Here is a 27158-nt window from a genome sequence, read left to right as displayed (position 1 = left end):
AACTCCTTTCCATCTTCCTCTGTTTTCTGTCCTGTAATTAATCTTAACATATTCTGACCTTGTTTTTTCCCTTTAATACATTAACAGTCTATCTGTACCTAGTTCCTTATAACATTTCTGCCAAAGCCATATAACTTCATTCCACCATTTTTCTAAAGCTCATTAATTTTACAATATTTCTGTAAATAATCTTTAAATTTTTTCCAATCTTCTTCCACCGACTCTTCTCCCTGGTCTCGTATTCTGCCAGTCATTTCCGCCAATTCCATATAGTCCATCAACTTCATCTGCCATTCTTCCCGGGTGGGTAAATCTTGTGTCTTCCAATACTTTGCGATGAGTATTCTTGCTGCTGTTGTTGCATACACAAAGAAAGTTCTGTCCTTCTTTGGCACCAATTGGCCAACCATGCCCAGGAGAAAGGCGTCTGGTTTCTTCAGAAAGGTATATTTAAATACCTTTTTCATTTCATTGTAAATCATCTCCCAGAATGTCTTAATCCTTGGGCATGTCCACCAAAGGTGAAAGAATGTACCTTCAGTCTCATTACATTTCCAACATTTATTTTCGGGCAAATGGTAAATTTTTGCAAGCTTGACTGGTGTCATGTACCACCTGTAAATCATTTTCATTAAATTCTCTCTTAGGGCATTACATGCTGTAAATTTCATACCTGTGGTCCATAACTGTTCCCAGTCAGCCATCATTATGTTATGTCCAACATCTTGTGCCCATTTAATCATAGCAGATTTCACCGTTTCATCCTGAGTGTTCCATTTCAACAGCAAATTATACATTCTTGCCAAATTCTTAATTTTGGGATCTAACAATTCTGTTTCCAATTTTGATTTTTGCACCTGGAAGCCAACTTTTTTATCCAAATTATACGCCTCCATTATTTGGTAATAATGAAGCCAATCTCGCACTTTGTTTTTTAATTTTTCATAAGTCAAACATTTATTTGGCACTTTTTTGTTTTTAAACCAATCCAAGGTGGTTTCTACTTTGTAGCTTCTTGATTACCCAAAGTGCCAGCCAATCATAATTGTGAATAGCAGGCTACAGTGGGAGGAGGGAGGTGTCTCTGTGATGGTCACAAGGGTCAGCCAGTTGGCACTCTGTACAGCCAGCTTCTGCTGGAAACAAGAAGAGATGTTTGCTTCTGAGTTTAGTTTTCTGAAGAACTTCATTCTTCTGACCAAAAACACAGGGGCTGTAGAGCCACAGATTTATTGTTTTTCTGATATAGTTTAATGTAAACCTTTGGTATGAAATGCTACATTTTCATTTTCAAAAACTGGCTGTAGAAACTTCCCTCAAATAGCCATTAACAATCTTGTGCACTGAAACCCAGTATAGCTTTGATTGTTTCAGTTTAAAACATTACAGGGCGACTGTATTTCTTAAACAAAAACACAAGCAGGCCCTAAGTGAGCACCCTTTCCTGGGCACTGAAGTCACCAGGAAGGCAATTCCATGCCCCTCACTGAGCCAATCTGCCAATTCCTGGAGCAGCTGCAGTGGGCGAGCACCTTTCCGTAACCTATCAAATGCAGGTGAGCCTTGGCCATGCCTCCCTCAAGTGCCCCTGCTTGGAAATCCAGAACCATCTGTTTCAATTAAGTCATCCTGTGCACCTTCCTTCATCTGCTGGTCAGCCGATCCGTTGCTAAATTGTTCCTGACAAATACCGCCACTCCGAGAACTTCTCAGACTTCAGACCTGATAGGGTGAGACAAGTGGAGGCGCTGAGGAGAAGGAAAGGGTTGAACAGGAATGTGAGCATACTCAGTGGGAATCTCCATCTGCAGCTGGCAATCCAACTTGCTAAGCAACCAGAATATTTTGAGTGGGGTTTGCATTGTTGGTCCCTCCAGTGTTGTTTGTTGTTGTTTCAGTTATTTATATGCCACTTTTCCAGATATAGATCCTACCAAGGGTGGCTTACAAGTAATATTCAATTCTGTATTTTTAAATTGCAAGAATTAAAATCCTTTCCAAAAGGCGGTTGATTGTAGAGTGGTGGTGGGTGTTGAGAAGCTGCCTCTCCCTCTCTCTCCATTGGAATCCTTCTCACAGAGCAGTTGTTGGTAGATCACTCTGTTTTTTTGTTTTTTTGGAAGATCTCTATACATTTGCAGAACCATCACACCCATCACAGTGGTTCGGTGACACAGTGTAAAATGTCCCATGAATGATGAACAAGATTGCTAATTTCCTAAGTAACGTGGCATCTCAAAGTCTTTTCTTTGGAAGTGCCTGAAAGCTTCTTCTGCAGAAACCTTGGCCGCTTACACTACTTAAAACCCTAAAGTAATAATATCAAACAAGCAAATTAATAGTGGGAAACCTATGTACAGACTTGCTAAAAATAGCATCTTCTGAAGCATAAATGCAAGCTACAGAAATATGGGTAGCATGGGTCAGGTCACAGCAAAACCTCTTGCTTATATAGCCAGGTGGGAGACTTTAATACAGTCACGATAAGTGAGGCAGGAATACGAGATGCATGTACTGCGTGATGCAACTCTGTGCTTCTAAGTCTTCATCTCAAAGCGGCTGAGATCTGGACCGCACCTCGTGTTATGCAAACGGGTTGGCAAAAAGGCCAACAACAAGTCCTGCAGTGAGAGCTAAAGAAGTCAACTGGCACCTTCTTTGTTTCTCTGTTTTTTTTATCTTTCCCAGTGATCTTTTATTTACATTTGGGCGTTAGCTGTGGATTCCTTTCAAGCCAGCGAACACTCTAGCACCAAGTGAATGTGTGCTTGAACAGTCACATTTGATCTGTTCTGCACAGCAAGGAAGGCGAAGAATTTTCTTTATAAAGGAAGAGAATAATGCCATAAAATACATGGTTGGCTTGGGCATCGGGTGGTGGAAAGCAAGTGAGCGGGTGGTGCATTTGACACCCGTGGGGCAGCTGCTGGAGGGAGCAAGCAGATATTTATCCTTCAGGAAACTGTTAAATTGTTCTACACCAAAATAATTGTTGTAGGTGCAGACTTACGGCATGAGAAATGGAGGTGCACAGAGTCAGACCCAGTACCAGCAGTCAGCAAGGTTGCTGGCTCCAGGGTAATGGAAGAGCCCTCCAGCCCCACCCCAACCCAGCCACACAGCCCTTCACTGCCATCCCTACCAGCTCCCTCAGTGCTTTTCAACAGTGGGGCCCATTTTGAATGGGAGCCAAGCTGCTTCCACCCACAGTGGCCACCCAACATTTTTAAGCTACCCAAAATGTAAACGATGTCATAGATCTATGGAGACTGCTGAGTGGCTCTACCACCACTGCCAAAGCAGAGGCAGCAGAGAAAATGTGGGGCAGCTGACACTATGGGCACCATAAGCAGAGCTGGGCTCTGCTCCATCTGGAGGGGTGAGGGCATTGTTGGCCCTTTGCCAAGAACTCCCTGAGGACTGGCCCTGGCCCTGCAGGGATTGTTGTTTTCTTTTATGTGAAGAGACCATAATGCCACTGATAAGATATATTTAGGATCATTTAATCTATTGAATTACTGGCTCTAGCCCGGGGGGAGGGGTTACAGTATCAAAACACCATATTGAAAACAATTTAAAACAACTTACCAGCATAAATATAAAAATAGTTAGTATCCATTTATTCAAGAGTAGTTCCCACTAAAACCAGAGGATATTAAATTGCAATAGTATTTTTTTAAAAAAAATATGCAAAACACTGCATGTGTTTTAAAAAGTAGACAAAGATTAAGATAATTCCACCCCTCCAAAAGTATTTTGGGGGCACAAATGCATTTAAAAAAGGAATGATACCCATATGTTGGGATGCTGGAGGACGCAGATAGCACTTAGCTATCTGAGCCAAGAACTGAGCCTGCCTGAAAACTAGCCAGAACTGCAAGTCTTGTGATTTTCAACCTAAATGTATGCCTGTGGCAAGAAGTCCAAAGCCTGTTTTTAGGACTCACTTTATTCTCTTTGCTTTAACTGGTTACCCAGCCACTGTTATTGATCTGTTTTGTAGGGGCTGCACCCCTATTTGTCTCCATACTGTTACATATTTTACAGGATTGCTTTCATTTCATTTTTTAGTTATTAGCCACCTCAGGCACTTCTGTGTGGGAAGGCAGGATATAAATTTAGGTAACAGGCAAATAAATACAGTCAAAAATTGGGCACATGAAGCATTCATTGGGGGTTATATATATAGGCAGAGCTCACCAGCGCTCAAGATCTAGAACCTTGCTGCCATGCTCATGCCTAGCCCTGTAATAGGGGAATAGGGGAAATAATATAAAGAAGAAAGCTTTTGAGCCTGATGATAATAATAATAATAATAATTTATTATTTATACCCCGCCCATCTGGCTGGGCTTCCCCAGCCACTCTGGGTGGCTTCCAACAAAGATTAAAAATACACTAAAATGTCACACATTAAAAACTTCCCTGAACAGGGCTGCCTTCAGATATCTTCTAAATGTCAGATAGTTGTTTATCTCTTTGACATCTGATGGGAGGGCGTTCCACAGGGCGGGCACCACTACCGAGAAGGCCCTCTGCCTGGTTCCCTGTAGCTTTGCTTCTCGCAGTGAGGAAACCGCCAGAAGGCCCTTGGCGCTGGACCTCAGCATCCAGGCAGAACAATGGGGGTGGAGACGCTCCTTCAGGTATACTGGGCCGAGGCCGTTTAGGGCTTTAAAGGTCAACACCAACACTTTGAATTGTGCTCGGAAACGTACTGGGAGCCAATGTAGGTCTTTCAAGACCGGTGTTATATGGTCCCAGCGGCCGCTCCCAGTCACCAGTCTAGCTGCCACATTCTGGATTAGTTGTAGTTCCGGGTCACCTTCAAAGGTAGCCCCACGTAGAGCGCATTGCAGTAGTCCAAGCGGGAGATAACCAGAGCATGCACCACTCTGGCGAGACAGTCCACAGGCAGGTAGGGTCTCAGCCTATGTACCAGATGGAGCTGGTAAACAGCTGCCTGGACACAGATTTGACCTGTGCCTCCATGGACAGCTGTGAGTCCAAAATGACTCCCAAAGAGAACAACCACAATTAGATGCAACTCATCTGGAATTAGTGAATCGGGGCTTAGAGGGCAAACTGCCCTGCAGGCTCAAACCTCAGCACCTCTCTTCTTAGGAATTAAACACTGCACATTGCTGAGAAATAAATCCTCCCTGAGCACTGCATTCCCGAACACTGCAAACGTGGGGTGGGTGGGGAACATACAGATAACTGAGGAGCTACAGCTGAGCTGACAGCACAATCCCTTTCCTGCTTGGGTCATGTGGCTGGTGCAGATATGAGCCCAATAAGTCACAAATCACTGCTTCTAGAATTCTGGCGTTTGTGAAGAGCCATTGTGACATTCAGCCTGGAGGGAATGTTGCACAGTAGATTAATTTTTAATTTTTTAACATTATTTTTTGTTTCTGCACAAGGCTTTGTATAAGATTGGCCTCCAACCTCAAAACACACACACACACACACACACACACACACACACAGCCACACAGCTGATCCACATTCTGAGCCAATATTTTGACAAACTGGAGCAGTACCCAAACCGGAGCTACCCGATTGACCTGCTGCCACCCAGATTAGAATTTTATCCTAGCCCGTCCCTTTTCCCAGGATCCCATCAAAGCCATGAAATTGGCAAGATTAGAAGTTTGGCTTGTGATGTGGTGTCTTGCAGCAATGCCAGGTTTCAGTCCTCGGCCTCAAAGTGGGACTTGTGTGGTGCACTATGAGCCACATGGAAGGAGTGCAGCAGGGGAGGGAGCGGCTTTCTTTGGAGAGAAACACAGACCGAGTGATAGAACATCTCCTTGGGATTTTTAAAATTATCATTATAATTATTTAGCAAGATTTATATACCACTTGATGATGATGATGATGATGATGATAAAAGAGCTCCTCCTCGTGACCTATTTATTGAGCATTTATCCTGATTTTAATGGAGGTTAGATTGCACCTGGTCTTTGTTGTTTAACCTCCCTGCAAACAAAACCAATAATGAGCATCCATCCCAATTTGCTTGCAGGGTGTTGTGTAAACCCCACACATTTCCGTGCATTCCCTTGTTGCTTTCCTGTATCTTTCTTAAAGTGGATTTGTTGAGAGCCAGTGTGGTGTAGTGGTTAAGAGCGGTAGTCTCATAATCTGGGGAACCGGATTCGCGTCTCGGCTCCTCCACATACAGCTGCTGGGTGACCTTGGGTCAGTCACACTTCTTTGAAGTCTCTCAGCCCCACTCACCTCACAGAGTGTTTGTTGTGGGGGAGGAAGGGAAAGGAGAATGTTAGCCGCTTTGAGACTCCTTAAAGGGAGTGAAAGGCGGGATATCAAATCCAAATCCAAACTCTTGTGCCAGGGTCGTGCAAACCAAAACAATGCCAGTGTGTGTGCTTCAGTCCCTCCCACAAAATGATGACAGTCTGGAAGGTGCCCAATCTCTGAGCAGCTTACATAAAACTGGTATAAAATATTAGTACATACACATTATTATTATTCATTTTTAATATTTCTTCCTTTATGTGTAAACGTACACCTTGCATGCGACTCAGATGCCACACACAGCAGAGCTCAGGTTTTTAAGTGCTCTGGTGAAGCTGCAGTCACTGTGCCTCTTCCTCCGTTCCTTTACTTGCCCTTGCGGGTTGAGAAAGCAAGTGGACCAATGCAGAAGGGTGCAGCGGCTGCAGCTTCATTGGGGGCTCTTTCAGACATTCTTTTTTACTGAGCATTCATCCTGGTTTGCGTGCGCAAAGCTTATGCAGAGGTTATAGGATGCCTGCTCTTCATTGAACTTCCATCCTGATTTATTTGCAGGAAAGTAATATATCTTCCAGGGGTGCAGGTGGCGCTGTGGGTTAAACCACAGAGCCTAGGACTTGCCGATCAGAAGGTCGCGGTTCGAATCCCGACAACGGGGTGAGCTCCCATTGGTCAGTCCCAGCTCCTGCCAAACTAAACAGTTCAAAGTTAAATATATTCAGCATGTAGTGCCAAGGTTCGTATTTACCATTTAAGTCTTCTTTGAATAATTTTTTTTTTGGTTCTGTGGGTATTTTCTTTTATTCATCAGGGTTGACTTAGAGATAAAATGGAGTGTTTGTTTTATCTCTCAAGGAAACATGTTTATAATAAAATACTAGAAAGATAAAAAAAAAAAAGCACGTCAAAGTGCAAGTAGATAAATAGGTACCGCTCCGGCGGGAAAGTAAACAGCATTTCTGTGCGCTGCTCTGGTTTGCCAGAAGTGGCTTTGTCATGCTGGCCACATGACCCAGAAGCTGTACGCTGGCTCCCTCGGCCAATAAAGCGAGATGCGCGCCACAACCCCAGAGTTGGTCACGACTGGACCTAATGGTCAGGGGCCCCTTTACCTTTAATATATCTTCCAGTCACTAAAAAGCCATACTTTTTATTGCATTTCCCCCCTCACTTTCTTAACTCCAAAAAGTCAATTTTAAAAAATGTATTGTTCCTCCAGAACAACAGGTCTTTAATCCACTTTAATTGTGCAAACCTGAATTTCTGGTATGCAATCTAATCCCTCCTGCAAAATTGTGACAGTCTGGAGGTGACCTTGGTGCCCTGGAACATATAAACCATGCAAGATATATACCCTGGTTAAGAACCTGGCAACCTAGACTGCGGAATCTCATTGGGAAGGGAAAGGTAGAAACACGGGATTAGGTGAAGATCCAAGCGTCCAAACCAACGTTAGGTTGAGCTGAGCAATGCGAAGAAATGTCATGGCTGCACAGAGAGCTTTTTGAGTGCCCATGAACCAGTGTGGACCTCCCAACTCTCCATATGATAGACAATGCTGGGGTAGATTCCAAGTGAGGGAAGGCATATGCTGTGCAAAACAAGAGTTGCCAGATTCAGTAGAGGACTGGCCTTTCCAGGGTGCTTCCAGATGGAACTCACAAGCTGCATATCCATGAGCTGTCCTGATTGCTGCTAGTCCAAACAAACCAGCAACGTAATCATGGATGGGCTATTCTATATTCCATGACTGTGGAGCTGAAGCCACAGCTGTAGCTCACAGGTTTTGCCTTCCAGGCACAACCCCCAGCTTTAGTACCCCAGGAAGCCCCACTGGGTTTGTGAAGACCAGATCACTCTTTGACTGTGTGTGCAAGAGAGAAATATGCAAAATTCAGCTAAGCATGTGCAAGAAATGTCCCACTTTTGTTCTCCAAAGAGCTAAAGGTGGTCTACATGGTTCTCTCCTCCTCCTCATTTAATCCCCACAGCAACCACGAGGGGTAGGTTAGACTGAGAGGCAGTGACTGCCCCAAGGTCACCCAGTGACCCCCATGCCCAGGTGGGGATTTGAACCCTGGTCTCTCAGGTCATGGACCAACACACAAACCATTACACCCCACTGGCTCTTGTTGAGGCTCATGCAGAGGAAAAAGCTTTTCAAACACATTTACACATATAAACCTATTCCATTGTTTGATACATTATGTCACAAAAATGTCTGACCGTACAAAAATAAGGGAGAGGAGAAAAAAGACATGAACAGCTTGGAAGTTTATGGTTCTCCCTCATAGGTTAAATGAAGCAAAGTTTTAATTTAGAGTTCTCACTACTGAAATAGCAATAATTCAATAGAATATGGATATATTATATGCTATTGGTGGCATATAGAATAGTTGTGCATAGTAAATTTTGTATTGTGTGTTTGTATGTCTATTTTTAAAAGTAAAATATATATGCTGCCCTTCATTGTAAGATTCCAGGGCAGTTTACAAAATTAGGAACAATAACATTCAATGTAAAACAGCAATAGGATGATTGTTTCCATTTCAGAGCATTCCAGTTCTGTGGCCTCTTCAGAACTGTGCCCAGACTCTAAGACAGGAGCCTCTGCAGCCCTCCTCTCAGTGAGCTGGTTGCCCACACAAATTAGTCCCTGTTCCATCCTTGAGGTATTTTTCCTTCCCCACTCACCCCACCTTTCTAGTTTAGTGCTACAGTTACTGCTGGAAGCAGCTGTCTGGATACAACCTAATAGTTGTGTAGGAGGGGAGCTTCCCAGCAAGGAGGCTATCTTCTCCCACCACAATGCCATGGAAGGAAAAGTTCCAACTGCTGAACATCTCCTCTCCCACACAACTATTAAAAGCACAAAAGGGCCAGTCCTGTATCGTCAGGCAACCCTAGGAAAGATAAAATAAAATCCAGGCTGCCCATAGTTGCCTTTCCCCTACCTAAGATTCTGCTTCCTCCCCCCCCCCAACCCCTTCCAAGCTTAGTGTAGGGTGGTCACCACTTAGAAATGCCCTGGAGGGGGGAGGAACAGCAAGAATAGTTGAAACAGGCTCCAGCTCTAACCTTTCTGCGAGCCTCTATACATTCATTGGGAGAAAGTCTCATAGAATTGCATGCAACTTCATTCAGAGGATTGGGCATCATGTAGTAGAAGGGTGAAAAGAGAGTGTGGCTGCTTCATATTTCCTCTTTGGTCCTATCTTTCAGCTTAGTAATCATTAGCAGCAGCACCACCCCAGCTCCCAATCCCCTGGGATTCCACACACACACACACACCCCGGATCAGGAAGCAAAAAACAGGATCTCCATAGCTTTCCTGCATCCCCCCACCTCCTAAAACACGCATATGGATGACATATGGATGAGCTGGAAAATGCCTAGTTGTGGGGATTAAGCAGCCTCCCCTCAAGCAACCTGCCTTTCCGCCACTGGGGCACAGTCTATCCTCACTGATTTGGTTAAAAATAAAAGCAGAGGGAAGAATTTTAAAAACTCTGCATGGCATGTCCTAAGAACCTAGGAAACCCCAGAAATGGAAGCATTAATAGGATCAGGGCACAAGATGAGTGACATGTTACATAAGCTATTCCTAGTGTTTTATAAGATAATGATAATGAACGGGGGGGGGGGGGTGTTTGTGTTGGTATGTGTTTCCCCAAGACTTGACCATCGTACTTGGTAAGTAAAACTGTGGTGCCAGAAACCCATTGTCACCTTCTTCTCCTTCTTAGAGCTACCATTTTATGTTGTTTGAGTAGTTTTCGCCATTGCACAATTAACCAGTGCTATTTCCAAACTATGCACACACCTAAAGAGCAGTACTTGTACAGACTTGGGCAGGAACAAAATAGAAAACAGCAGCAGCTGCTGCCGTCAGCACGACAGCTCCAGCAACCAACATTTCTACTTCACCTGGCTGTCTCCATTGTTTGGTTGGGATGCTTGAGCATTTATGATGATTCTAGTTATCTCTTTGCCTTAACTCACCCTACTCAGCAAAGCTCAATTAGGGGCTTCTGTGTCATAGATGCTAGGATTACAGGCCCTCTGAGCCATCAGCTAAGCAGTGCTAATACCCATGAGTTTGCAAACACGGCTTATTTGCATGGGAAACCCTTTGAGCTAAGGGTCAGCAGCTGTCAAGCTTGCCCAACAAGAAACAAATGTGTGTTTTCCAAATAACTGGGCTCTACAACACACAAAAGGAACAGTTGTTTTGGGTTGCTCCACAGCCCTCTTTCCATTGCTCTGACTCCACATATATTGCCGAGAGAGAGAGAGAGAGAGAGAGAGAGAGAGAAACCAGCATGTCTTCCTAAGAATAACATGGAGGGCTGTAAACCTGTGGGAATGATTGTCATGCCACAGAACCCCTGTGGACTTTGGTAATAGAAGAAACATCTTGCAAATATACAAATAGGAGAAACTTGGGGAGTGACCCTCAAACACAGGCCAGTGGACAGCATGTATTTAATTCTGCCAAGTATACCCTGAGCTACTGGAGATCTTGCAAACCAGTAATGCCAAATGCAACACTCAGAAGGCAGTCCTACCCCCATCATTTTCATAGTGGTTCTCAGAAAAATATATTGTTAGGCTCATCTCACTTCATTGCAGAGGTGTAGTATCTGCCCAAGTTTGATCCGGTTTGGAAAGAGTTCACTGGAAGCTTAGTGGGATTTTGTAATATTTTCATTTATTTACAAGTATCTTGGGAACTCTGTTAAATTCTGAAAGCAAATGGCAAGTTGCATTTGGTTTTAACACTCATGGAATGCATTTTGAAAAGCAATATTGCAAATGCATAATTGTGGGAGAGTTGACCCTAAGATGATCCTGTAACCTTTCTGGAGATCTGTCCACAGTTCTCTTATCTCCAAATTACAGGGATCATCCATTCTGGAATACTTATTCCACATACAGTGCAGAAACACAACAAATATGAATGTGAAACACCAGAACAATGCAGCCTATGAATGTGAAACACCAGAACAATCCCTGAATACAGACCTCAATTTTTTTAAGCCATTACAACAGCCTGTGACCCTTTGCTAGCTGAACAGTTGTCATTTAAAAAAAACTGTTCAAAATGTACTAAATCTGAGAACTCTAGATTGGCACTTCTAGATAACTTTGTTATGTATGCAGCTTTCTGTGAAAGTTCTGTTTCCATCTCATTGTTTCCCTATTACACAACCAGTGAGTGGTAATAGCCCCTGCTGTGACTGTTAGGCTGCCTTCCCCTCCCCTGGGAAAATGCTGCAAGGGAGCCTCCAGAGGTTAAATTATTGGTTGTTAGTAGTGATTAGCACCCACATTGCACTTTCATCTCCAGACTGCTTTATGAGCAGTTAATGAATAAGAAAGTGAGAACTGGGTGTCACTGCCCAGGGTGTGGAAGGCCCTCCAGGGAAAAGGATAACATTCTATCAAACTGTTTATGTGAGTGGTTCTTTGTAAGTTATACTGGAGTCATTTGTGCTAACCCCATTGGCTAGACAGCTGATTCTTTTCCCCAAAGGCTTAGTAGAAAAGGAAGGTACAGTGAAGGAAGAAAATCCAGTAAGGTGGGGCAGGGGCAAGTGCTACTAGTCTCTTGTAAGGTTAGAAATAGCTCATCTGTGAGTGCTTGCTCTGGCAGCACATACAATAAAAATTGGAACGATACAGAGGAGAAGTAGCTCATCTATGCATAGAATGCTCCATCCACACTGCCACTTGTTCAGTAACTTAAGCATGGGGTGGGGTGTTGCAACAGATATATTTGGCGTAGGATTGGATGGATCCACTGAAGTCTGGTCAGTCCCAGTGCCAAGAGGGGACAGGACTAAGTCCATTTCCAGGGGAAATCCTTAAATAAATGCAGACATTTTTCATAAATACATTTAAAAACAACTTGGGATGTGGTATGTGGATTCTCTCTCTCTCTTTCTTAAAAACTGCTTGGACCAGTTAGAAAGTGAGGTGCTTGCTGCACTTGCTGCAGATCTTTAATATAAGGCATGGGTTACAATGTGCTGCCAGTTCTTGGGTAATTGTATGGAGGAAAATATGGCTTTCCCCATAAGGTGTGTTTTGTTTTTTTAAGGTAGGAAGGAATGAACTGTGATCAGAAGGGTCTACAGACATTCAATCTGATCCATATGCCTACTTCCCCCCAATCTGATACTTATCAGTTTATCAGATGTGGGCTGGGGAGATGTGCTCCAAATTGCAGAGTGAATCAAAATCCTCCCCCAACCTTAGTTCAGAGTCAGAGAATCAGGAGTTATGAGGCTATGTAATGGTGTCCCAAAGCCTCCTGCCTGTTGCACCTGTAATTTCCATGGCTTCCTCCAGTATGGAAGAAACACTCATTGCACCTTGTCTGTTGGCAACTGTTGACCATAATGGAAAAGCAAGCCCTTTCTTTGTCTATAATGGGATAGCAAGCCCTTTCTTTCCATTGAGGGATGGATACGTGGTTGAAAGAAAGTAAATGAGCAGAGTGTTTTGAGGGGTCTCCCTTCAGATATCAAATGGCAAAGGTTTTTTTGTATCTCTTCTCCCCACAATAAAACAGCTGCAGGGGTTAAGTTGGTGTTCAGTTGAATACCACCCAAAATACGTAAGATGGATCAGAAGTGTAGACTGAAAGTATTTAATTGGGTGAGACAAACATGTTGCTAAAATGATGGCGAACAGAAAGGTGTTATTTATTGGCATTATAGTTAGAGCACTAGCACTCTTTCTCCAAAGCAGTATTTTGCTAATATTTTGAGGAGGCTTGTAAGTGTGTTGCAAGTCCCCTTCAGACTTTTGTGGTAATTGTGGGAAGGTTGGAGGTGCAGTAGATGTGCCCGTCAACACTGGGGGTGCAATGTGACCTGAAAAATTACGTTCAGATTGGCCACATCAGCTTTCCTTCTGATAACTCCCATCTTCAAAGCAGATATTGCATTGTGAATTTTCATATATGTTAATAGAAATAGGAATTCTCTGCACGCTTCCTTTTGGTGTTTTGAAAGCACCATTCAATGGAACAGTTAAAAGCCTCCTTACATTTCACAATGCATTCCTCTTGCCTCATGTGGAAACTGAGAGTGCCTTCTCTGGGAACCTGCTCTTGGGGAGTGCACATATGGCAATGATTTAACAAATACAAATGCTGTCTGCACAGAGTGCAGGTATGGACACTTGCTAAGCGATGTCTACAAAAGTGCTTTTAGAAAACCCGCAAGCCACAGAGCTTCAAAGGCTGAAGTGTGTACACAGCCTTAGAAACAAATGCAGTGCCAAAATCAGCAAATGAAACAAAGACTTCACTTTGCTCAGACAACAAATGAAGGCACCTTAAAGTTAGGCTTTTCTGTTTTTGTCTTAGGCCATTTTCACATAACATTAAAAGTGCCTTTTAACCTCCCACACACTGTTTGCATGGATGTGTGAATATTAATTGGGATAGGGACAGGGACAGAGAGAAAGCTAATTTTTAATTGTTTGCTCATTCTGTCCAACATAGCTTTTGCATTAACGTGAGAAATGCAGGCTTTTTACTGTCGCATGTAGTTGTGCACATATCGGCTGATTCCATGCATATTTACTCAGAGATAAGCTTCACATAGATCAATGGTAGATGTGCATAAGACTGCCATCTTAGAAGCTTGGTTCCATGTGCCTTTATTCAAAAGGAAGCCTGTGTTCTATATGGCACTTACTTCCAAGTAAACATCAGCTTACTGACCAATCTTTATTGGTTTTATGCCTTCTTACCTGCTGAGCAGTTGCAGTAATGCCCCACTCCTGAAAAAAAAGTCTCCTTCTCAAAATCCTTGGCGTTCTCAATATGAGTACTTGCTGAGAGCTATCAGGTAAAAGAGGGCATTACAATTACAATTGCCACAACAAGCAGAAAAATAATAATTAAGTGGTCTGCCAAGACCCTCAACAGTTTTCATGGGGGGGGGGAGTTTGGGAACTACTGCCTTAATGGTTTCCCCCCTAAAGCATTATTATGCCAATGCAATGTGCTTTTTGAGTGTTTGCATGTTGTAACTTGTTTCTGATAGATAGATATAGATAGATGATAGATAGATAGATAGATAGATAGATAGATAGATAGATAGATAGATACATGCATCCTCCCTTTATAATCTTTAATTCTGGGCATTATGCGAGCGAGTCTAGTTTTTTTAAAAAATCCATCAGTCAGCTTTGTACCTCTGGTAAACACAGCTAATTTATATATTGAAACAATCTGTGTTGCCAATCACCGTAATTGATAGAAACTAAAACAACATTCTTGGTAATACATTCATTTTTATAGTCGACACTCTACCTAACAGTGAAAGTTTCATTCTATCCCAAATTTGCAAATTTCTTTTAATATCTTCCCAGGTTTTAAATAATTATCTTTCTACAAATTTATATTATTTGCTGTTAACCATATACCTAGATACTTGACTTTCCTTTAATCTTTAGACCTGACACATCTTGTAATTTGTTTTTACTCTCATCATTCATATTTTTTTACCAAGAGTTTGGTTTTGTCTTTATTAATCTTAAGACCTGCTACATCTCCAATTTTTTTTATCTCTTGTAATACTTTTGGGATTGACTCTATTGGTGGTTCTACAGATAGCACGTCGTCTGCAAATGCTTTTAATTTATATGGTCTCTCTCTCACCCTTATACCTTTAATTTCTTGATTACATCTTATTCTTTGTGCCAATACTTCTAAAACTAATATAAACAACAAGGGTGACAATGGGCAGCCTTGTCTCGTTACTTTAGTTATTTTGCAATTCTCAGTCAATACATTATTTACTATCAATTTAACTGACTCTTCAGTATATATTGCCCAGACTCCCTTTATAAAAGTGTCTCCACAGCTCATATATTCCAAAACTTTAAAGGTAAAATCCCAGGAGACATTGTCAATCTCAGCATATCTTTCATGTCCAGTAGTCTTCCATGACTGTTCCAGTCCAAGCTGCCTAAAGTAGCTTTGATCACATGGATTTCCTGTTTTGTGACGGTCTTCTCACCAAATCAGAAATGGGTTTTGCAACTCAAAGTCTAATTTTAGAAGTGGTCACTAGAGCAGGATGGTTACATTTGGTTCCTGTTCTCAGACCCAGGCTCCCCATCACTTCTTGGCACACAGAAGAGACTGTGTTTTGGATCACTGACACTACAACGTGTTGAAAACCGAACTCACATGCTGTATAAAATAGCAGTACAGTAGGCATCCAGGCTGTTGTTTAAGGGCTAAGCAACCCTCTTTACAATGTCAGCAATTCATTTTATGTGGCATGATCTCATCATTAAAATGTACAGCAGGTAAAGTGATAAGAAGGCATATTAAGCCTTCCCAATTTAAAGTAGCAACCTGAAGATTTAAGTTGATAGGGGTGCCTATCAACTCTACAATTCTATGATTTTATGTTGCCATTTTGAGAATGGTAACCCGTTTTTACCTACCCAAATTAAAGGAAGAGGTTGATTTGCCATGCAGACTGTTAGTTTGCCATTAAGGAGCCCAGTTAGTTACATGTTGCAAGCATTCATGAGTTAATAGATCTAGGCTTCTCAATTACAATACACAAAACAGGGTCCATATTACTTTATTTTTATTGTAACTATTTCTGTTTGACTCCAGGCATTATGGGGCTGGAGTTATTTTCATCCCGCCAATGATGACATGCATCTAATCCCAAGGGCTGCCACTCAGGATAAATGAGCCCTTCTGTAAGCAAGAGTGTATCTTTCTGCTGCTGTTCCCATGCAGAATGAGGGCTGTTCTGAGAAGGAGCAGCTAATTCCATTAGCTGGCATATTTGCCAGCCAAATCTGGGTATTCCCTAAGCAGCATCTAACAGTACACTGGCTTGGAGGAGCAATGGTTGCATAAGCTTCTTTAGTTAAAAATGCAACAAATCCGTTTTGAGACTTCAGATAGTCATGTGAATGACCCACATTTGCAATACTTGTGTGTGTGTGTGTGTGTGTGTGTGTGTGTGTCCCCATGCAATCAAAGGTCTGCAGGAACTCTGGACATTTTGGATGCACTGTCATGGTCCTAGTGGGGAGACCTGAAAATGTTACTTAACAGGTATGCATCTGGCTGCTTCAACCACTGCTGCTACTGCTTTGACATTTCTCTAAAGTTTGTACACAGATGGCATGCATGTCCAGTACTAATAGAGCACTGCACAAACAACATGTAACAAGCCAACATGCTAGCTTCTCTGAACGATGGGTAAGCATGCATGCCCACACTGTCACTATTAATGAAGTACTGGGCACAGTCAGTGACCACTCTTCTACTGGACATTTTAGAACTCTGGAAAACCAGGATTCTAAAATAGACAGGGAGCCTGCATGAATACAGGTTTGCAACCTAACACAGGTGTCCCGGGTGGTGACAAGAAAGATAACAGTGGCGGTGTCATCTCTTACAGCCCACTACACATAGTTAAAACATCACAGTTATCACTAGAGAAGCTTTCTTTGTCTAAGAACTGAACCACCTTAGAGCTGAAATGGCATTTTACAAATAGTGAAATCTGGTGATGTTTCAGAAGCCAAAATTTGGATATTTTTCTCTTTCTTGGCATGCAACAGTCAAATTTCAGAAATGAAACTTGAGGTCAGATTTGGAATTCATGGCTTGTATCCAATGCAGCTGTAAGTAAGTGCCCCATCAGTCACTGCCCATAATGGCATCTGCCTCCCCTCCAGGGAAGAAAGGGTGAGGGAAGGTATATATCATGAACTAGGGTGGAGGAAAGAACATCATTAGTATATGCTGTCTCAGTGAATCCTGCCACCTGAGGCAGTCATCTCACTGTGCCTTATGGGTGGACCAGCCCTGCAATCAGCATAAGGATTTCCACTTGTGCAATGGGACTTTCTCCCCTTTTTCTGCCCCATGCGCCCCCTAAATTTGCTCTGGGTTTCCCCCCAACCCTCTGGAGAAGATTTGGGGAGGGTGAAAGGGGGGTGGGGAGAGTTGGATATAGATAGAGGACAGAGAGGATCTGAAAGTTTGATCAGAGTGATACATGAATTTGCTTCCGCTCTATGCAACTTACGCATAGTGTGTGCAAGGGATTCTGGCCAATTGGTTTTTCCAGTGGTGTTCTGCAGAAAAAGTGATCAAAACTGACCCGGTTTCTAACTCTCTATCATCTACAATCTGAACTGTAGTATAGACCACAATGTGTGAGAAACATTGACCTTTCATAAATGAACACTAACTAGCTACTACTAGTTGAATAACAAAACATATCTGCTGTCCAATATGACTGTTTGGACATTCAATATCTTCATCATTCTGGAGGACAGAAGTCTTCTTTTCCCTAGATCAGGAAAAAGCCAGCATGGGCATAGAAAGAAGTGAGTGGCATATCCTGGGTTAAAAATCATGGTCTTGATCCTGGCATTGTCATGACTTAGTATTGCTGGAGGCAATGGAATTTAAGCTAGTCATAGCTTTAGCTGAATCAGGTCCCATATCTCTCACGGCAGAGGCCTTCCTGTTTAACCAAGGTCAGGGAGTCTTAAGGACAGCATGCTTAAGACATGAACTGTTGCTAATGGCCTGGATTCTTAGAACTGCTGAGTGTATCAAAAGAGACTTCCTTAACATTTCCGGACATTGAGGAGATGTTGATATGGGGGAGGGGATAAATAACTTATTTTCCCCAAGAGTACCACTCCTGATTAAGTTATGTGGGTGCAGGAAATCCCTCCACCGTTCTGACCCTGATGAAGTTGAAAATCTTCTACTGCAGTCCTGGAAAAGGACAGTGACTCAGATGTATGTATCAGAGTGCAAGGCCAGTCACACAAGGCTGGGCAGGAGCCAGTGCTAAAGCAAGGGACCTCGTCATGGTCTCTCTGGGGTGCGTTTCCATAAGGAAATCAGAAGTATTTACAGGCGATAAAAGAACGCAGTGCTGCCAGGAACAGTTTAAAAGCAGAATCGCCTGCCTATAAATTCTCTCCTTTACTGCAAGCAAATAGGAATGAGATCCCAGCAAGCATGTAAAGGCAGCTGCACACTGAGGGAAAGGAGCTCCCACGCTGCGGGATGTTTCTATATTTGTCTTTTTAAACTGATCATTTTAAATAGGAAGTGATTTTAGCACAAGCCAAGAGCGCCTTGCTGCCTGCTCAGGCTCCCGGTCTTGCATTAAGGGATTTGAATGCATGAGAGTTGTGCATAGCAAAGAGACAGCCTGATCATTGGCTCCAGAATCCTCCACTAACCACCACTCATTCTGCATCCATAAATTTGATTAAATGATGTATAAATCTATGTAATTTTGCATAAGATGCTAGACTGGGAACACTGGTGGGTAAATTCTTTTTTGAGAGGCAGGCTCACATGGAAGGATATTGAAATAAGTAAAGGAAGGAGAGGCTAGCCACTGGGAAGCTACATGTGACCTCAAAATATTGACTAGGCACTGCCTTTATGGTTTTCTCAACAGCAATGAGGATTAGAAACCTTGTTTGCTTTAAAATTAAAGTAAATATTCTCAAGATTTTGAGGGGCATAAGAATCTAGATTCTGTAAATGATAGCTGCAAGTGCGTTGTATCTGTAAACACTTGTGCAAATCAGAGTCCTGAAAGAAAGTTGTCGTAGCTCCCCCCCCCCCATTTCTCTCATGGGGGAAGCCTGTTTCATGGACCCTCTTACATTTGTCCTAACAGACTTCCCTAAATTTTCTTGTTATTTATGTTTATACTCCTGACTTTATTGACATTCCAGTAAAATGATTCCGTAGGGCATCTCAAGAGATATGGCAAAATCCAAACATGTTTGCTAGGAATCTATTGTAGAGTGTTGGTCATTCCTATTTAGCTTTGAAAATAGGTTTCCAGCTATAGCACGTTTGAAGAGAGTGGAACTACAGACAGCAGCTTGCAGTTCTATAGAGCATATACGTACCTATTCTTTAGAGAATATACATTTGTTTCTGAAGCAAGTGGGCTAAAACTGAGTTCAATATTTTTCTTCCTGAGACTTCAACATAAAACACTCCCTTTGGTTTGTATAGTCTCAGCTTCCATTATCGGGGGGCACAAGTTGCATCACAAGGCTAGGACATGAGCTATGGGTGCCCTTGGAATACCACAGAAACACCTATCTTACCTAGGTACTTGCACAGCTGCCCACAGATTGGATGCCATAAATAATTTCTGTCTCATCTGCTCATTCTTTTCAACTGGGAGCTCAACTGAGGACAATCCAAGGATATGCCTGCACATGCAGCTCTTCCATTTCTGGGCCAGCCCAAGACATTTTGCTGCCTGAGGCGGAGCAACAAATGGAGCCTCCCTGCCACCAACGAAAAAGTCAACATGCATAGTTCCCAAGGTCAGCCAAGTTATCTTGGCACCTGAGGCAGAAAATCCCACAAGTGCCTCGCCTCTCCTTTCTGGCAGGAAAACTAAAATAAAAATAAATTGAAATAACTAACTGTTAGCTGCCCTTTCATCACACCCCAAATCAGACTGCCTGAGGCAACCATCTCAGGAGCCATCCTCACTCATGCCCTTCTGGTTTGACAGCACCAAACCAAAGGTCTTACCATGTGGCACATGGGAACCCTATGCAGAAAGCTCACATTGGCTCATGCAAGCAGTGGGGCCTTCACTGGGTCAACCTTTGTCTGCCATTGTAGAGGAACACATCTCAGCTCATGATAGTGTAGTTTGGATGTGATTAATAACCTCCAACCTATGGGAAAAGTGCCATGCAGACAGACTGTGGTTAAGACTTGGGCTGGATGTAGACATATCAAAGAAGTGTTTCTGGAAAACACGTGGTAAACTTTATACAGTGGTACCTCTAGTTACCTACTCAATCCGTTCCGGGGTGCTGTTCACACCCTGGAAAGTCCGCAACTAGAGCGCGGCTTCTGTGCACACACGTGACACGATAGAGCGCTTCTGCGCATGTGCGCATGGCGAAACGTGAAAGGGCCTCGTTCGTATCCTGAAAAAACGCAACCGGAGACTGATGTAACAAGTGGTACGACTGTATGAGAAATCATGTTGGCAAAAATGGAACTTCACAGCACCATCTAGTGACAGCGCTTTCATACATATACAATGCATATAAAACACTTTTTCTTTACCAATCTAGCTAAGTCCTTGGAGTTAATATCTCAGACAAAAGAAGTGACAAGTTCAACTGAATGAACAAAGCCATTCTACGAGGATGCTCTTCCTCCCTTCCTCCCTCTCTTCCTTTAAGAGCAAGGAGGTGATTGCTTTTTATGCAATCTCTTCTTAACAAAGTCACACTAATCCCCACACTAATCCTTAATGCTTCTTGGAGAACCCCACAAAATAAAGGAAGCACGTTTGCAACTGCAGAAGAACCCAAGAACCTTCTGGGAGCACAGTAGTATCTCAGAGATGCACAGCCAGGCTTTTAATGGAGGGCTGGATAGTTTTCCCGCCTGCTAATTAAATGACTCTGGATCATTAGAATCTTGTAATTTAGCTGTTCAGGGAGGCAGATGCTGGCATATGAAAGCAGCATGGCCATATTTTTGAAGAGTGTTCCAGTTAGTTATCTTTACTAAGATGGATCCTATAGTATTCATGTTGAGGTCATTCATACTGTGTGAAATACAAGAAATCCCAAGTTTAAAAAGGTCATCTATTGGAGCAAGCTCTGTTTCAGAATACTCTTTTTTTTTTTTTTAAGACAAGCAGGGCAGCCTGAAAGTTCTTCTTTTACTGTCTTGTGCACTATTAGAAATCACAATATATATTTACTTGAAATATACATTTGTCTGGATGTATTGAACATCACACATACAAAAATATATATACGCAATAAGTGTACATACAAAACTATCCTGAGTAAGAGTGGAAAAGTCACACATCAAAGACATAACTGCTTCATAGTGTGAGAGAGTGGCTGGTTTGGGGGGTTCATGTATTTAACACAGAATACTTGACTATGCTATGTGATAGGTTAATGTGGCAATTATTTGAGTTTCTAAGTAAAACTACTGATAACTCATTGTCAAACTATTTTCTTTAAACATTTATTCTAAAAAGAAGCCTAATTTTCAGATGTAGAGAGAACAAGGTTGCTCAATATTTGATAATCCATCTCACCTATATAGCATGAAAATTGAGGTAAAACAGGAAAGCCACAGGGATTGTGTCAGATTGTGGGCCATCCCTGTCCTCTTCCTTAAGTTGGTTTGTTTGGATAGGGCTGTGGAATGGTTCCTCCATGCAACTTCATTCCGTAAACCTGGGATGGCGTCCGCAATGTCTCCTGGGCTATTAACATGTCTCACCAACCCTGTGCTCCTTCTCCAGTTTTCTGATGAATGGCACGTGTATCTCTCTGCATAGTGTTAGCCTAGGATATTTTCACATAAGAAACAGAACATCAAAACACAGAATTGACTTCCCTTACACAGAATTGACTTCCATTTTTAAAGAACATGCAAAGGGCCAGGTTGCAAGCAGGAAAGTGGAGCCACCTAAAATGACACCTAAAGGTTGCTTAATGGAAAACTAGGTTCATATTCCAGATGGAGAAAATCTCTCTGTTTCTGTTAATGCTGGCTTACCATCTTATTGCACTTTCATTCATTTTTTCTTCTACAAAATGTGTATTTGTTCATCGAATTTCCTGAACAAAGTATGAGCAATTAAGGTAAGCTTTGCAAGAGATGAACTACTGGGACAAAACAGAACTCCTTGCAAAGTCATCTTCTGTCCAGGGTAGCTTGATGTAAAATGGCAGCCCAATCCAAATTATGCTTATTAAGCTCCATTCAGTTCAGTAACATTTTATCCAGACTAAATGTTCTTAAGATCCCAGTCTCAGTTTTGCCAAGAGCTGAATTGTCTGGTGCAACCAAGAGTCCAGGCACAATTCTGCTCCCATGCAAGTTAAAATAACCAAGACAGACTAAACAGCTTAAAAATAGATTTCAACAAGGAACTAACTGTAAAGCCAATTCCTGAAAACATAACCTTAAGGCAATACTTACTAGAATCGTAAACCTGCTGTTCATCCCTAAATGCTTTTACTGATAATATATACTTAATAATGCACTACGATGGAATGTTGGAATATTGCTTTTGCTTTAAGTAAGGACAAAGAATTGTGAAATCCAACCCCTCATGTTTTTCCTAGTGCACACACTTTTGCGGCAGTTAAAGGCACAGGAGCTCTGCCCTATGCCCCCCCCCCAAAATAAGCAATGGGCCTATTTTCAAATGTTGGGTATCATAGGGGTTTTTTTGCATGTGGCTCCCTTTGGGAAAATTCTTCAGGGAGGGTGCAGCAACTTCCAACAGAATTATTGCTGCCTCCAAATAGATAAACCATTAGATCAGATGGAATAAGGCAGTCACTGCAGTAACAAATGGAAGTGATAGACCAGCTCTTCAGAGTGAGGCTCAGGCTTCTAAAGCTTAGAAGCAAATCATTGGATATGGAGGGTAGATGAGGAAGAGTAGCATTTAGACTCCCCTCTGCCACCAGCCTCAAAGTATGACCTCAAGCAAATTGATTAATTTCCCCTTTGGAAGGAAGTCTCATTATTCAGCTCCCCAAGCTCCGCAAGGACATTTGCTGCTGTGACCAGCTCAGCTGATTAAGGGCTATGAAGAGGTTGGTTTCCTCCCCTCTGTCCACAACTAGGCAAGTAGGGTCTGGTTTGTTGCAACGAAGGTACATGCAGGTTTGGGAAAGGAGCTTAATCCCTGAGAGGTGTGCATCACATGGGCTGGCACTATGCTGAAAGAGCCTGTTGGGGAGTCAAACTAGGACATTAAGCAAGACAGGAGCTGAAAATGCTAGGCTCTCCTAGTAGTAATTTAAAGTTGGGTGACAAGATGCAAAGGAGGGAAGGATTCCTGTACCTTTTAAGAGTATTGTAGAAACAGGAGATTTTGCAACAATAGCTTGTCATGTAGAAACAAGAAAAGCTTTGCTGCTGAAATTGTTTCTGTAAAACTATTTTGGGTTTCTGTGTTTGGTGTATTTATTACAAATACATATCTGCACAAAAACAGGCATCAGCAATCAATAATTGCTGATGATGACAAACTCTTACAAATTTATACCTAAATTGCATATTTTCTTCATAACTTTGATAAACTTTGCTGTGTGCTATTGTTGTGTCAAATATGTCCTGTTAATTTTGAGACTTTAACTAACTTACCACTTTAACTCACAATATGCATCACAAATCATTAGATCAAATTAATACTTCTAATATGCAAGTAGGAAGTTAATAACCAAGATAGGTGGGAGGATGGGATGGGATGGCATCAAGGAGTCAAATGATAATTTCACAACATGCTGGTTTGGGGGCAATATTGATGTAGTTCGTAGGGTGGGAAACCCATGGCCCAGAGACCCAAAGCAGCCCTCCACACCTCCACATTTGGCCCTCGGGAGTCTCCCAAGGAACCTTCCTCAGCTACACCCCCTCACTGGCCCTGTTTGCACGTAACTTGAGTTAGAATGTGTCCTTGAGCTCTGATCATTCTTCTTGCTTGCCTGGGAAAATGATTTTTGTGTAGAAACAAGCCTACTGTACAAAGGTAAAACTAACATCAGTTGCTCTGCTTTATTTTACTGCTGGCTCCACCCACCATGGTTTTGTGCCCCCCCCCCCCACACAAAAAAAAATGGTTTTCTGGAAGGGAATGTTGCCTTCAGGCTGAAAAATGTTCCCCACCCCTTTAGTACTCAAAGCAATCCAGAAAGCACATCCCATTTGTTATTAAATTTGTGTAAGGTGTTCCTTCATATGTAAGCCACTCATGCTTGAAATTTCAGTTCTAAGAGTTAATTCAGACATGCATTCTCATCGTTCAGTGAATATAAGATAGTCATGCCTTGTATGTATGAAACAGCCATCACAGATCAGTTACCACAGAACTTTCATAACACCTCAAAGATGATATTTTTCAATGGAAGCCATTCATATATTCAGCTGCAAGTTATCAATGGGAACAGTCATCTAGTAACATACATACATAAATGAATCAGCTCTTAGCTCGTGTCTCTGGGATGCACAGCTGTGTTATGGTTGGCACAGAAGAGGTAGGCACTGATCTTCTTCAGGAGGTACCACACCAACACTTCTTTGAAAGCAGTGGGGATCACTCTCTCCCATAATGAGCCACATGCTACTCCCTGGACGTATCTAGTGAATCGCTTCCTGCTATATGTCACAAGCCAAGATGGGTGACCATCAAGAGAACAGATGGTCAGCCTAACCACTGCAACCACCCTCAGGCCACAATAACCGAAACTGTTCCCGAAAACTATTTCAGATGGTGTTCTAAACACTTCAGTTGTGGCATCCAGTATGGAAAGATGGGAGCAACTTTACCTTCAAAATGTTTCACATATCCATTGTGGTGCACCTCTAAGTAATTAGCTGTATCCACCTCCAGAATTAATGTAACCTGCTTTTCCTCTCCAGGGCTAGATCTCAACAGCCCATTCACCACACAGCAACCACTGGATGGTTCACCAAGGCCTGCTGCCACTGCCACATGGTAGGCACAATTATGTCTTTAAGCCAAGGAGTCTTCTGGATCATTATGTTGATAGCACTACACATCTCACTGTTCCACAGCAAGACAAGGGCATTGACAACCAAGTCAGCCATAACATCTCCCAGAGTATTCAGGAATCCCTTGAGTTCCATATGTCTCCAAGGGTGGACTATCTTAATGGGTCTCCTACAATTGCAGGGGACTCAACCACAGCCAGTCCAAAGTTAACCAGGTGCTGTCCATGAACAGACCACCTGCCCTTAACAATGGGGCCATTCCCACCTTTTGAAGGGCTCCCAGCCCACTCTGTAGTGAAGACCAGATTGAGCATATAACCTGCAATGATGAGGCAAATGATCACAAGCTAACAAACCCTAAAAAACTATAGAAAGCAATCTTTTTGCAGGATGTTTCATGTTGCTGTAATGTAGTGTCACTTTTGCAAAACCAATATGTGAATGTTGAGGTGGTTCTTCCACTTTTAGAGGAAGAAGTTGTTGCCTATCTTGGCCAACACAATGCCCCTCTTTAAAACAAAACACAGCTCAGCAAAAACAGATCTAAAACAAGCAGGGATGTTTGCATCTGCTACCCATTCATATTTTTTGTAGCAGTTCCCCTTGACCATCATGAGAAAATCATTCTGGATTAGCAGGCAATGACCCATGTGAACATGCCAGTCTGAATTTTGTTTCCAGATGCTTTGGACCTTTACAAAAGGGATGAAGTCACACCTTTTTGAGAGACCTGATCTCTATGATGAGTGACACTTCTAAAGACATTTCAGATGTTCATTTCAACCAGAGTCAAGATTAAAAAGATAGCCGATGAATAATCCAGCCAGGGACTGCCTAGAAATGGAAATAACAGGGATGAGTGACTGATCTGCTTGCAGTGAGGCGATGGGGTGATGTCATCATAATGCAGTCAGGCAAAGGATAATCTGTTCCATGATTGGCTGTGATGAAGTTTTGTTCTGAGATCCTCCTAGCCTTTCACTGCTTCATTAACTCTCACAGATTCCTCCTGTCAAATAGGATTGGGTTGATTCAGGAGGAAAGCAAGGAACAAGGTTATGGATCGGCCTGCACTTTAAGGACTTGAAACCTTTTCCATGGTGTTAACTGAAAGTTAACCCTTTAGCTGTTGAAAGTTCTGCAGGGCCTAATACTACAACAGCAGCTCTTGTTGGCCTGCCTTGGGAATACACTGCAAGGCTGTATATCCTGCAGTCTCCTCTTCGAATGGAGGGCAAATTCAGAATATTTACATGGGGGAAAGGATGATTATGAGTTCCAGCAAAGAGTTCTGATAAAAATGCAAAATTGATACACTCATCTGTTTGACTTCTCTTCAAGTCCCTTAAATAGAGTTGGGTGTCACTCTTTTACTTGGAATGATGAGCACCAAATATTGATATAGTTCAGGTGTGGGGGAACCTTGGACTCTCCAGATGTGGTTGAACTACAACTTCCATCAGCCCCAGTAAACATAGTCAATGGCCAGAGATCCCAATGCTTGCTATAATTCATGTGAAAACTTCTAAAATTCTGCACTTGCACACATTTTCACAGAATTTAGCACTTGGAAGTTATATATGAGAGCAGAACTGTAGCCAGCCTATCCTTGTCCAGAAAAGGTGGAGTTTGGTCCAATTCCTCCTAAGATTTATGCCAGCTGTGCTCTAGCCATCATCCTTCTTGCTTCATTACCTGCAGCTCCCAAGAATACCAGAGTACAAAATCAGAAGAGGCCCCAAGGAGTGATACTGTTAAGAGTCCTTTCCATATTCCTATTCCATAGTGAGACCAGAGCATCAACAGGAGTGGAAACCATGTCAGTCAGAAAATCTCTGAGAGCATTCAGGAAACTGCCATAAGTCTCCAAAGATGGACCATCTTAATAGCTTCCCCACCCCTGCAAGGGCATACTGCCATTATCAAACCAAACCTCACCAGGAAATGGTTCGTCCAGGACAGCAGACTCACCAGTGGGATACTGCCTTTAAACCTTGTTGCAAAAACCAGATCAAGAATATGTCCTGCCACATGAGTTGAGTCTTTTATGTATTGAGACAGCCCTATGACTGCCACGACTCAGGAAGCCCCAGCGTGAATGCTAAACTCCCCCAACACTATGATGAAGGAGTTCTTCAACACACACACTCCAAAACCAGCTTCACACCAGCTCAGCCAGGAAGGCTGAACAGAACAGACCCAATTCAGTCTCAGAGCAGATCAGCTTCCTCGTGTGGTCATTATCCCCTTCTCCCATGATTAAAGTGCCTTTTGGCCTAACACGTTTGTTGTCTAGCTGGTTTTCTTGT

At 42.6% G+C, this 27158-nt stretch overlaps 1 protein-coding gene and 2 long non-coding RNA genes across 5 annotated transcripts in view; 2 read left to right on the top strand and 1 right to left on the bottom strand.

The window, feature by feature from the left end:
- Positions 1–27158, top strand: part of LOC307218218 (phosphatidylinositol 3-kinase regulatory subunit gamma) — a 240605-nt gene that overhangs the window by 108229 nt on the left and 105218 nt on the right. The gene's annotated exons all lie outside the window — the stretch shown is intronic.
- Positions 7435–27158, bottom strand: part of LOC307218342 — a 75377-nt gene continuing 55653 nt past the window's right edge. Inside the window, exon 4 of the long non-coding RNA XR_013839924.1 lies at positions 7435–7948. This is a non-coding gene — a long non-coding RNA (uncharacterized lncRNA). The remainder of the gene's footprint in view (positions 7949–27158) is intronic.
- LOC307218357 lies at positions 8831–27062 on the top strand. Its single transcript, XR_013839942.1, has 3 exons — positions 8831–8890; positions 24757–24832; positions 26551–27062. It is a non-coding gene; the product is annotated as an uncharacterized lncRNA (long non-coding RNA).

This window comes from Podarcis cretensis, assembly GCF_951804945.1.
Source record: "Podarcis cretensis genome assembly, chromosome: 6".
In the NCBI taxonomy this organism is placed as follows: Eukaryota; Metazoa; Chordata; class Lepidosauria; order Squamata; family Lacertidae; genus Podarcis; species Podarcis cretensis.
This window is presented reverse-complemented; position numbering and strand designations above follow the sequence as displayed.